This window comes from Pteropus alecto, unplaced genomic scaffold, assembly GCF_000325575.1.
Source record: "Pteropus alecto unplaced genomic scaffold, ASM32557v1 scaffold14, whole genome shotgun sequence".
Classification (NCBI taxonomy): Eukaryota; Metazoa; Chordata; class Mammalia; order Chiroptera; family Pteropodidae; genus Pteropus; species Pteropus alecto.
Genome location: NW_006436810.1, coordinates 9,871,757 through 9,883,670, shown reverse-complemented (window position 1 = coordinate 9,883,670; position 11,914 = coordinate 9,871,757). Strand labels below are relative to the sequence as shown.

Genomic DNA, 11,914 nt, shown 5'->3' with positions numbered 1-11,914 from the left:
ATCAGCATCTATTTCTCCACCAAATAGAGAAGCTCAACCCAGATGCCTGCGGACTTCTCAAAGCTTCAGCCTGAGGCCTAATCACATCAGCAATATGAAAACATACCAATTGTGTTTTAACGAACACAAGTAGTGTTTCCCAGAATGGATTTACTGTCCTCCAGGAAGAGAAATTTGAATAATTTAGCATGATCGATAATAAATTTTACTTTTAAAGTGTGACTTCTGTTGTGTAGAAAAACTATGTTTAAGACCTTGGAGTAATCTGCTGAGGGAATTTGACTGCTGACATCTGGAAGTAGATCTAAAGTTAAGGAAGTGTTTGTGTTTCCATGTTTTTCCACCGAAGCGTTATTCATTTATTTATTATAACATTTTGAGATCCATTTAGTCTAAATGGTTTTATCTGAGGACAAGCTCATGATGGCTTTTAGTACAGTTAATTACACCATATAATTAACACCGTGTTTCATTTCAAGGCTTAAACTCAGGTTCCTGTTGGAGAACATAAATCTGCACACTCCTGACATGTAGCTTTCCCACGGTGGCAGACTGTCCCTTTCAAAGAGTCCCTTCCTTTGCATGAGTGTCCTCAGTGCATGAGCCCAAACAGGTCCGCCATCCCATCCACGTGCTGACTAGTTCCTTTCTCAGAAAATTCTCCTTCAGATTGGGGAAGGTCATGAAGCCCTTAATAGCTTTGGTCCCAGCAATGACCTTGACAAAGGTATCAGAAAAAGTCTGGGCATGGAAATTGCCGAAGGGGCAAACAACGGCCAACTAAATAATCAATCAGATTTTGCATGGTAAATCTGAACACTTGCTTGGCGATTAGTCACAAGTTTCCTAAAAACACTGTAAAGAACATCTGGTCTGAAGGAGTTCGAGGGATGACTTTGGCCACAGCCAACTGCCACCTCACTTTGCCACAAGATGATCAAAGCATTCGAACATATCTCAGCAATGCGAGCAATATACGCACAGGAAAATGCATCAGGTTCCTACAAGGACCATTTTGCATAGCAAATGCTATAAAAATCATGGATACAAGAGCAGAAAGATGAGCAATTCCTACATAGTAAATTTGCATGTCTACTGACTTGTGTTCAGAATGCTAAAATCACTGCAGATTTTTTTCATTTTATTTCCACTTTGTTACAGAGATAACAACTTTAATCTTCATGAAAACCTTCTAACGATAATAAATAAAGAGATTTTTGTTTACAGCTCCATCATAGAAAACACTCCATCTTTTTTTCACTTGAAAGCTTAAAAGTCACTTTCTTTATAACCAAAGAAGAACGAGATGGAAGTTGCAGTAGGAATACAAATCCAACAAACAAACAATAAAAAGTTGTAAGAATTTATTTATTGCAAAGTTGTCTGGGTTTTTGTTTTTTGGTGTTTTTTTGGGGGGGGGGGGTTGTTTGTTTTCAATAGGTCCTAAAATCATAAACCTTTAAAATAGTGGAAGATCTCGGAACAGATCTAGTCTGGATCCACTGCTTCATTTTACAGATGAAGAATGTGAGGCCAGCAGAGATAAAGTGGCTCCCCAGACCACCCACACAGGGAGTGAAAGTGGTAGGACCGGACCTGGCGTTCACTTCTCCCAGTGCCCAGCCCGGGCGTCCGACCACACCTTCCCAGCGTCCTCGATAGCTGTGTCTCTGCTGGCATTGGTTCCCTCATAGGTCATTAGAGTGCCAAAACGCCCACGTGCCCTGAATTACCCCTTTAGAGATATCGAGATACCTTGCATGATTTGTTTAATCCTCACAAACTTCTTTTTACCTAATTTTCCTACTTGACGAATCTCTCGTTCTCTTTCTGCCATTTACATTGCAAACTATTAACATTATACTGCTTTCATTCAGTAAGTAATCACCAAGCACCTAATGGGTGTCAGGCACTGAGCGAGGCATTAAGAAATCAAAGGTGAACACAACATGAGTCCTGCCTCCTGCGCACTGTCAGCCTGGTGTCATGGTGTGTGTGTGATGAGGGTTGTGACAGGGGACACAAATTGCCATGAGGGCCCTAAGGAGAGACGGCTCGCTTACAGTAGAAATCTCAGTGAGGTCTCCTCAAAGACAGTGACATCTAAGTAAGCCACGCTAAACGTGAGTCCTAATGAGAAGTAGGAGTTACCTGGGCAAAAATGTGTGCCAGAGAGAAGTGACACGACTCGGGGACTGCAAGCAGTCCCAAATGAATGGAGACGCGGGAGGCTGTGAGGAGGGCCAGTCTGCTCGCTTCTCTGCACTTGCAACTAGCCGGCCACTGGCCCCTGCATAGATTTCCAAAGTTTTAACGCATCCAAGCCAGTGGTCGTCAAACTTTTTGTCCGTAGACTGTCTGCGTGAGATAAACGCCCTGTGGATAAGCTGCCATCTGTCACTTTGCCCGGGACAGTCCTGGTTAATGTCTGTTGTCCTGACATTAACAATAGGGCCCCTTTCACTTTTAAACATGTTGTGTTTTGAACAATATATATTCACTCTACCTACAGACTATCTGCCACAATCTTCTATACACACATGGCTATGTGCATAGTTTTTTCATCCCCCTAAAATTTTTTTCGCTGTGTCAGGTTATTGTGAATATCATTCAGCCTAACCTGCCTCATATTACAGATGAGGAAAAATATGCTGCAAAAAATCTCTTAAGTATTTGGTGTAGCCAGTGCTTAGGGCAATGAATTGAGAAACCTTGCCTAGTACAATAATTATAATGGAATAACTATAATAGAATGCCTAAAAACTTCATGAGAAAAAAACAGCCAGATCGAGAAAATCGAAGATCTTATAGTTTCCACAGTGTGAAAGAATATCATGAGGATTAGATAAAGTGATAAAATGACTAACCATATATAGAAAGTATGTCATTAGCAGGAAGGGACAGCACAGCCATCAGTAATGAGGTCAACTGCCTAATTTCCAAAGGCAGGAGAGCCTCTGCTTCTCTCAAATATTCTGAGGCGTCATATCTGCTCCAGCGTGTTAAGGAACTTGATCTTGACCCCTGGGCAGTCCCACTGCTGCCTAACAGTAAACCAGAGCCAGCCCGGCCACACTAGAAGGACCAAACTTGCTGAAGCTGCATACTCTCAGTCAGCCCACAGCACAGAGGGATTGAAGTGGCAGGAATCAAGGCGTTAGGAAGCAAAGATTTAAACCTGCTGAGTCATTCACTACGAAGAATCCTTTCTTCAGGCGGCCTTCCATCTCTTCGCCCATCAAGGAACCCAGCAAACACTTGCACCTACAGATGGGGACCGAGGTTTGAGACCCACCTGAATCTATTCAAAACCTTGTAAGTGACATAGGAGATCACAGACCACCCATGATGTCATAGAAATGCCCGCCAGCTGTGAGCTTGAACGCTGGAATTCTACTTATCATGCCACTTATAAGTGGATACCATGTCATCTCCATGCCACTGCTCCTCATCTACGAAACGAAGGGCTGAGCTGAAAAACGTCTAACACCCCTCAGTTCTGAATCTGAGCCTAATCTGATAGTCTAGGAAACAGCCTATCATGTTAACTTGATCTTTGATACGCTTAAACGAAGCCATAAAAAACGGTAGCATCTATGAGAAAGAGACTATGAGCCAACCTGATCGAAAAATTGTCCAAAAATACGTATTTGAAAACTGTTACTTTTTTCAAGTATCCCGAAACCCAGAAACAGGGAGAAAAAATACTTTCTGCCTAGAAGAATGTGGTTGCAAGTAAGTGAATACTGACTGGATGCTTAAAAATGCCAAAAAAAAAAAAAAAAAAAAAAAAAGAGCAATTCTGAAGTCTGACTCAACCCGGGAAGGTGAGCCAGACACTCAAACGCATTTCCCCTTTCTTCAGGTTTTGAGTGCCACGCCCTTTCCGAAACGAGCGTTGCAGAATTCATTCTCAACTCCAAGATCGTACTGAAAATGCGCTCAAAATTACTTTCTCCTTTCGAATCCCGATCGCGTCCCACCACCCCTCAAACCTTCTAGCCCTGTTATCACTGCATGCTTTTACCTTGTATGGCTAAGGGATTTCGCTCCTTTTTTTTACGGCATCCTCTTTCTGAAGCACTGGGCCACAGTGCTGAAGCCACAGCCTAGCCTGAAAACAAGCCATTAGTCGACTTTGCTCGCCATCTCGAATCATTTCCGACGCCTCTTTTGTTATAAGAATTGCCCCCAAAAAGGAAAATCGCCGGCCCTGCTACTCCCACTTTGCTTACCTGAGTTACGGTTAGTTATTCTGGAAAACACCGGTGAGGGACAGGGAAAGCGTGGCGCAGAAGGACCTGGCGGAGGCAGCTGTGTGGGGCAGGGCAGCCAGCTCGCTCACCTGCCCCCCGGGGGCCGCTCCCCCTGGGACCGCTCCCAGTCCGCAGTCCCTGTCCCTCCCACTTTGATACTGTCAGCCCTGACTCATGTTTCTTGGCAGCTTGTCCATAATTTAAAAAGATTTTTCAGGCTGAAGAAGTTGCTGTTGTCTGCACAGCTTCGAATGGCCTCTGACGTGCTCAGGCAGGAGGGGGCTGTGTAAATCCTGCCTTGGGCTAAATACATACCTAAGGGTGACCCCAGTAGCCCAGGTGGGACCGGAGGAACCATATGAAGTACTACATAAAATAGAATACGTGATGGCCATGACAATCCATACTTTTCAGATATGGTGGTGCCACAAAAAAAAAACAAAAAACAAACAAACAAACAAAAAATCACCCTAATCTCCATCTTTTTCATGTAATTTACAGTAGCTCATTCTGCTGGGTGCCAAAGAGGTAGTAGCTACCTATTAAACAGAAGAAAGAAGAGGACATACCAAATAAATTATACTTGGCAAAACACATCATACCAAAGTGATAGAAGAAATTTTTCGATGGCGTTGCCAGTAAAATATGGTGATTAGGATTACACAGCTCTGCCCTGAAATCTCTGTGGAGCCTGCTCTTTGCATATGCCGGTTTCCTGCCTCCTGCAGCTCCTGTTCTCAGGAAAGGAGCTGAAACTGAGCCAGTCGCTTCTCTGCTGTGTTCACCTAATATTCTCGATGGCTCATGTACCATGTTTCATAATGATCTACTTGTTGTACAGTCTCTTCCACCTGATATGAGACTCTCGAAGGTAAGGACCAAGCCTCATTCACTTTCACGAACACTTGGCATGGATTTGACAGACAGTACACAGTCAATAAGTGTTCGTTGACTAAATGAATGACAGCCACTCGTTTTGCTATACTAAGATTGACTAACAGCTCTCCTTCCCCCTAGGTCCTGGGTATTTTCATGATTAACCAGGATCGAAGTCATAAACTAAATGAGCTGAACTCCGAAAGTAGAATTTCAGGCATCAATGGAGCAAGTGGAGGCAAGGAGTTCATAAAAGAGGTGATGTGGGAACGATACCTCTCAAAAATCACAGCATCCCGCTGTAGCAGGAGAAGTGAATGCAGGGGCCGAGTCGTCAGTTTGGAAACTGACTCTACCACTCATGTCTTGATAACTCCTAGACAAAGTGTTTAACCTCTCTAGCCTCAGTTGGCTCATCTGTAAAATGAGACACATACCTACATGAGGAGACAATTCGTATGAAGTGTCTGGCACATAGCATGTGCTCCCTCCCTCATAAATGTGGTGATTATCACCACTTTGTCTAGTCCTCAGGTGGCACAGGCTCAGAGAACACCAAAATGGCCAAAGGCTGAGGCAGGATATTCACACTAAGTCACGAACATCATTTATTGAACACTTGCTTCATACCTGCTACCGTGACCCAAAGCTTTTAAGAAACTTGCGCTTAAATCAGAGAGCTTTGTCCAGCTCCATTTGGATGGCTGAATTCCCTCTACAGCCCTCCTGTTCAGTGCTGTACAGAAACACCCAGCGACAGGAATTCAGCAATGCCCAAGGAAGCACACACATTATTCTGACTGTTGGAAATAAACGTTTCTTTAAAAATTCTTAGTGGGACATAGTATGTAGGAAGAAAGAAGCATTCGCTCTATAATTTCAAAACTAATCTATAATTTTCTTCTCTCTCTTTTATTTGCCACATAAACTATATTATTGACTATCTATTAAAAAGAGTAGGGTTTTTTCGGGGGGAGGGAGGAAATGTAGCTTAAAGAATGAATTATCCATTTATTCATTATACGATTTTGTCAAACAGTAATTTCATCTAACTTAACAAAAGTAATCGTCAGCCCAAATATTTGATAACCTAGGAGACTGTTTTGTTCGTGCTTTTTCTTACCTATAGGTTGAAACGTCGCAAACATTATAAGTTGATTACTCAGCATTCTGGCTGAGGGATGGCTTGACACACCCAGCCACTCCCAGGAACAACTCACAGGAGCTTTGTTAGAGCATGCTTAGAACCATTCATGTTCTCTCCTCTCTCTCTCTCTCTCTCTCTCTCTCTCTCTCTCTCTCTCTCTCTCTCTCTCTATCTCTCTCATAAGATATATTTTAGCACAAATTCTTGAGCACTCTCCCCAGATAACCTGCAAATCATCAAGTGTAATAAGTATAATTCCCTCTGATTCATGTGACAGCTCCCCATACAACTCAGGGATTTCCAACAATTCACAGAAATCGCACAATTAAAAACTCCCACTTAGTTGCTGAGGACTATTATCTTTTTTCTACATGTGGAGAAACTGAATCAGGAAAGAAAAGGCAACTTTACACAGGAAAAAAAAAAATGTTTTCAAAACCTCAGATTTATAATTCTTTCTCTAACTATGTCCATTTCAAGAATCCAACAGCCTAACATGCTGTCATGTTTTTGGTCTCATCAATTTCTAGTGTTTGAGAAATGCAACATTCTGTCTGAAGGAATTTTACAGTAAGTGATAAAACCTGTTATGGACAATAACTTACATAACATTTTCTACTAAGAAACAAACTTAAGGGGAAAAAAGACTAAGACAACTAAAAAAAAAAAAAAACAGGGAAAAATATAAAAAGTAAAGCAGAGCAGCAGAGGAAAACCGCAGACAACCAAATAGCATTAGTGACACAATTTGCCTTTAAAATCCTTACTACTGAGTGTAAAGGCACATAATAATGTAAATTAGTCAACTGTTCTCAAAAGTAATTTGACAATATGTTATCTTTTTAATATTTGACCCAACGATACAGTTTTCAGAAATCTTTTTTAAGGAAATAATTGCAGATAAAGTCAATGATTGAAGTACAGAAATGTCCGTGGTAATATAGTTATGACAGAAAAAGTAGAAACCAGCTGAATGTCCATCAATAAAGACACATAGTTTCAAAGAGTAATGCTTACAAGATTAAGTTGTGTAACAGTAGGTTAAAAATATGTGTGTATGTATATTTAGAGACTTGTTTCTTGCTGTAGTGCACTTAAGGGTTGTTTGGTTTTGTATTAAAAATTGCGTATGTGTATGTGTGTATCCTTAGAAGACTTAAAGGAAATGCATAAAATAACATTAACAATAGTTATTTCTGGCTGGTGAAATGAAAGGTGATTTAAAATTTTTTTGATAGTGTTTGCTGTATCTTCCAAATTTTCTACAGTTATCGCATATCATTCCTTATAATTAGAAAATTCGGTTTCTTGACAAGTTACTTTCAAAAAGTGGTCTGCCACAACTGAGACTTTCTTTACACAATAAATCTCTAGTTATAGTCAATTACTGCCTGTGCTGTACAACAGATACCTGCTATTTCAGTAGCTAATAAAGAGCTACCCAGCTCAAAAAAAAAAAAAAAAATTATGTCTCTTACAAAGTGTAAATTACAGAGTGTCCCTTGCTGAGGTCTAGGACCTTGCAGCGACCCAGCAGAAGCTGGGTCACGGCCAAGACAGCAACCAGCCCCGCCCCCTCCCAGGATGGGCCAGGCCAGGAGGACAGGAGCTGGAGGCGGTGCTGGAAGGCGGGAGCACTTCCAGGAGGATCCCCGCCCGGGGAGGGGGCACATGCGGGAACACGCCTGACCCCTTTTTCCCCGCCTCCCGCTCCTCCTTCCACATGCTGACTCAGTGTCTGCCTCCATCTCTGCCTGGCCACATGATGCAACCACGGTGTGTCAAGGAGAAGCCAATGCTCAGCTCTAAAGGAAACTCGACTGTCACCAAGTCCAATCCCCTCATTTCCAAACAGTGAAACTTAAGCCCCAGTGCCTGCCTGGTACGAGCACTTTCAAAAGTGATGTAAGACCTTCTACTACATGCTTCGTAATAACCATTTTACATAAGGAACAGTGAAACTTAAGCCCCAGTGCCTGCCTGGTACAAGCACTTTCAAAAGTGATATAAGACCTTCTACTACATGGGAGAGACAGAAAACTACAGAGGCACCGGGCTAGTGGGTAATGATGTTGATAATGATGGAACCAGATTCTGTGTTTAAACCAAGATAGTGCTCTAAACCAGTACATTATACTGCCGTATTAAACACCCAACTTTTGTGTTTAATCTGAGCTTTAATGTACCCATTTCATGTGGATTATGGAATATAAAACGTGCTCCTCCCTCTATCAAGCGTTAGTTCTATGCGATGACAGGACCGGTGACAGAGGGAATGTAGGAATTTACACATCTCACAAGCACGAAGTCAACTGGCTTCACCTGGAAAGGAAGGACATTTTCAAGACGACTTCCGAGGAATTTGGGGGTAGAGGGACAAATGTATGAATCGATCTGTGCTACGCATGCAAGACACCGAACCAGGCTCTTCAGTTCTCAGAAGAGAACTCTAAATTCTGGTCTCTGCCTCCTAAGATGGAATCTAAAGGTGGTACTTTCGATCCAGTTGCTCGTTTCCCCCAGACCTGGAGGACTCCGGGGTTTGCTTGTTGCAGCTCCAGGTCTTCCCCGTGTGGAAACTTGAGCCCAGATATTTCTTCACTCGGCCCCGTCTGTACTCACTCCCTTCGTTCACACCCACGTATCATGTCGTCTGAGCCTGGTGCCTCCCTAGACCCTCGGGGACCCCGTGTTATTCATCAGCACATCCCCACTTCCCCGCCTAGACCTCACACAGTGCTTTACACACTAAATATTAAATAAACATGTCTTAACTTTGTAAAACGACACACAAGTAGATTTCTAGCAGCGGAAAGCAGTAAGTTATTTGTAGCGACGGGCCAGCACAGCCAATGATTGTTATGGGGTCAGGTGTCCACTTCTAAGACAGAGTGTTGCCATTTTAATATTTTAAAACATAAAGAATTAGAAATTGTAGTAGGTAAATCAACATGTTTTTTTTTTTTAAATCCAATTAGATCAAAACACTTACCCTGCTGGTTCTTTCACAGCATCGTGCATCAGAATATGGGGGCAGTGGGGTGGGGGTGAGAAAGGAAATACAATCAAATTGCACATCCCCAGGCCCAATATGTCTACACCCTGAAATCTGAATTCTTCCCAGTGGTTCAGAACTGGTTGTTCACAGATCACACTTCCAAAACCACAGGTTTCTGGTAGGTTCCACTCTGACACAATGGCTAGTGCTGATTCTGACTTGAGACTGGCTGGTTCCCAGCTCTGTCATTTACTGATTCTATGGCCTTGAGCAAATTACTAAATCACACTTTGCCTCAGTCTCCTCATCTGTAAAATGGGGTGACATTAGCCTCTCCTCATAGGATTGGAATGAGGACTAAATACGAAAACACATGTGAAGTGCTTCGAATAGTACCTGCCACTAATAAGTGTTCAATAAATGTTCAATAATGTGAACTATTATGATTTTTACTCTCTAAAAACTGGAGTGAGAAATTAGTTTTATCTATGTAGTAGATACAGAGAAAAAAGGATAGATTTCTTTTTAATTGGAAGGAAATGTGATAGTCTTTAAAGTTTGGAATTAAGAATGATTGGCCGTATCATACACATACACACATATACACACAAACATACACACCCAACTTATGTGAGGTCTTCGCTTTCTACATTTAGGTCTGGGTATCTTATAAACAGCAAAGAACAATAGCAAAAGAACAAATTTGAAAAGCAAGAATAAAAGTGGAATTTACTACAGTAAGAGAGAGACAGTAAGACTTTGAAGAGGGGCGTACATATTTAATATTTCATATTAAATTTTATATTAAATAATGGATATTTATCATTACTATCACTATGACAACTTATAAGGCAATTTATGTTTTTATTGAATACCTAGCCTTTTACCCAAAGTAATTTTATGTATATTATCTCTTTCAAGTTAGTTATGTATTATGATTCGAATTTTACACATGAGGAAAGCGATATTAGAAATTTAAGTAACTGCTAGGAAGAAATGGAGTCAGGCTCACACCCGGAACTCAGGCTCCAAACCCCTAGCTTCCTTCCACGGCTTAAAAAATAAATAAAACAATTTCTTGAGTTAATAAATAAATATAGACTTTTAAATCTAGCTCGAGAATGAAAGAAAATAAATGAATCAAAGATCATTTCCTCGACATTTATTATCAGTTTTCTGTTCAAAAGAGATTTTGAGGGGGAAGCCCCAAGACTCCTCACAAAACCAAACCACAATCTTCACGAATTTGGTGCGTCTCGCTCAGCCCCATCCGCTGTGCTAAGCTCCCTTCACTGGCATGCAGTCACAGGTGCCCTCTCTGATTGGCATCTCCCACATGTCCCTCTACGGAGGCAGGATCCTCGCACGCCCCTCACCTGAATGATTTCGTCGCTCCACCACCTGCTAGTATTACAAAGATGATGTATTCACTCTCCTTGTATTAGATAATGAATGCCTCCTTGATACTGGTTTTTGACCTACTTTTTTCAAGCTCTTTGTATTCCAGGATTTGATAAGCAAACTAGAGTTTACCTGCTGATACCAGCCGTGACTTCACAGGGCGGTGTCACTAGCCAGAGAAGGAGGAGCTGGAGGAAAGTGGAGCAGGGCTCTGACAGATGTGGAGAAGGAGGAGGTCATGTGCGAACGGCAGGGTCCCGCCTCCTTCCTCACCTGTCCAAAAGGTTACAAGGACGCCTCTAAACAGCTGAGCAGTCATGACATCAAAGCTGGCTTTAAGTTAGGAAGGAGGACAACTAAGGAGGAACGCAGCTCCTTAAAAAATAAAAATAAAAAAGAGTCAATACATTGGTTTATTGGCACATGAGTGAGAATTAAATAGAAAGGAGACACACGAGGTGCATATTAAACGGCGATTTCTCACCCAATAAATCAAATTTGTAGCATTTGACTCTTAAATTAAAAGTCTATGGTACTTGGACAAAATTAGTAGTTATTTTCAAGGAGGAGATAAATTGCCAAGTAATCATAAAGCTCACCAGATGGGTTTTAGGTTAGAAGGTGTTATTAGGTGAATAATAGGACAAATCTCATGTCAGAAAGAGAATTCTCGGTTTCTTCTTTTTGAAAAACACTTCGTTAAATTGCTGTTTCCGTCACTCTCAGTACCACCGGCAGCAGCTTTTGTGCTGGGGGCGGGCAAGTTTACTCAAAGTCTGAGCAATTAGAGCTTGTTGGCACAATTAGTCTCCGTGGAGAACACAAATTTTATACGTTCCATCTCTACAATGAAAACTCTGAGTGCCGACCCCAGTGTTGAGAAGACTGAGTTCCACGGATTATATCATCTCCTGTTTGATGCAGGCTCACAATTACATGTGATTTGTCAGCATAAACTGGACACGTTCGAACTTGAACACAAATGTTATCTGTGCTTTATACAGGAAGTAATCTGCATACACTAAGTAGTTCTAACTTAGAGAAAAAACATTTGTCACCTTCCAACTGCCCAGTGAAAATAACTGAGGAATCTAAATCTAGTGAAAAGTTTTCTGTTCTTCTCACACTATAGGGAGATCCATCGTGGCATAATGTGGCAAATGATTTGTTTTCGCTCAGTTGACAAGCATATGCTCATCACCTTACGTGCGTTAGGCATTACAATATCAAACACTC

The 11,914-nt window shown here is 41.7% G+C and overlaps 1 protein-coding gene across 1 annotated transcript in view; it reads right to left on the bottom strand.

The window, feature by feature from the left end:
- Positions 1-4,317, bottom strand: part of SERPINB5 (serpin family B member 5) — a 20,596-nt gene extending 16,279 nt beyond the window's left edge. Inside the window, exon 1 of the mRNA XM_015590797.2 lies at positions 4,236-4,317. The gene's annotated coding sequence lies outside the window, so the exon portion shown is untranslated. The remainder of the gene's footprint in view (positions 1-4,235) is intronic.
- Between the last annotated feature and the right edge of the window lie 7,597 nt (positions 4,318-11,914).